Consider the following 1,859-nt stretch of genomic DNA (forward strand, 5'->3'; position numbering starts at 1 on the left):
GAAAAAATAAAATAGAACCCAAACTACAAAAAATAGGGACCAAAGAAACTAAATAAGACATTTCTCCAAGAAGACATACAGATGGCTAACAAACACATGAAAAGATGCTCAACATCACTCATTATCAGAGAAATGCAAATCAAAACCACTGTGAGGTACCATTTCACACCAGTCAGAATGGCTGCGATCCAAAAGTCTACAAATAATAAATGCTGGAGAGGGTGTGGAGAAAAGGGAACACTCTTACACTGTTGGTGGGAATGCAAACTAGTCCAGCCACTATGGAGAACAGTGTGGAGATTCCTTAAAAAACTGGAAATAGAACTGCCTTATGATCCAGCAATCCCACTGCTGGGCATACACACTGAGGAAACCAGAAGGGAAGGAGATACGTGTACCCCAATGTTCATCACAGCACTGTTTATAATAGCCAGGACATGGAAGCAACCTAGATGTCCATCAGCAGATGAATGGATAAGAAAGCAGAGGTACATATACACAATGGAGTATTACTCAGCCATTAAAAAGAATACATTTGAATCAGTTCTAAAAGCTTTCTATACATTGTCTAATTTCATGCTTAAATCAACCCTCCAGGGGAAGTGCTGCTGTCCTCATTTTGCAATACTGAAAACTGCGATGTAGGCACCATTGCCCACACCATACAGACTAGATTCAGAACAATTCAGATTCTTTAACCAGGAGATCACAGTTTATGAGTCCAAAACCCAAGGTCTACTGGTGATGCTGGGAACACGCTTTCCTCTCTATCTAAGCCGGTTTTTATAGTGTTGGCAAAAGTTATGGCTATTGAGCACCATAGGTATCTGGAAGTAGAGATCCTAAAATGAGTGAAATAGACTTCTCTCCTGGAGGTCTCACAGTTACTCATTCCTTTAAGGGGAAGGGATTTTTTCTCCTCCCAATAGCACTATATTTATAGCATTTTAGAGACATGTATCACATTTTAAATTTATTTAAGTTTTATTTTGTTCTTAATTTACAAAATGATTTTCTTATCTTTCCATCTAAAATAAGATACAAGAAGGTAGAGATATTACGTATTACTTCTTCACTATTTTTGTAGTTGCTAGTACTCTTTGTTTACATAAAATATCCTGAGAATAAATGATCACTGAATTGGAGTGAACGGAAAATTCACAAATGTATGCCTAGTGGTGGTCTGGTGGTTTAGTCGCTCGGTTGTGTCTGACTCTTGTGACCCCATGGACTGTAGCCTGCCAGTCTCCTCTGTCCAGGAGATTTCCCAGGCAAGAAGACTGGAGCGGGTTGCCATTTCCTTCTCCAGGGGATCTTCCTGACCCAGGAATGGAACCCAGTTCCCCTGTATTGCATGTATGCCTAGAATTATACTTAAAAATACCTAAAAATGTATGCTGAAGAACAATCCACTATGTCAGTTAAAAATCTAATATTTACATTTACAATGCTAGATATAAGATATATTACAGTGAATTTCCCATTTAGAAACGTTTCAGGTATGACAAACGAGAGTAAACTCTTTCCTATCTTAGGCTCATCGGCAACAGAATCTGCTTAGAATCATACAAAGGCTGGGAAAAAGTCATACCTATATGGCAACCCACTCCGTACTCTTGCCTGGAAAATCCCATGTACGGAGAAGCCTGGTAGGCTGCAGTCCATGGGGTCACTAGGAGTCGGACACAACTGAGCGACTTCACTTTCACTTTTCACTTTCATGCATTGGAGAAGGAAATGGCAACCCACTCCAGTGTTCTTGCCTGGAGAATCCCAGGGATGGGGGAGCCTGGTGGGCTGCTGTCTATGGGGTCGCACAGAGTCGGACACGACTGAAGCGACTTAGCAGCAGCATATAT

This window comes from Bison bison, unplaced genomic scaffold (assembly GCF_000754665.1).
Source record: "Bison bison bison isolate TAMUID 2011002044 unplaced genomic scaffold, Bison_UMD1.0 scf7180017864388, whole genome shotgun sequence".
NCBI lineage: Eukaryota > Metazoa > Chordata > Mammalia > Artiodactyla > Bovidae > Bison > Bison bison.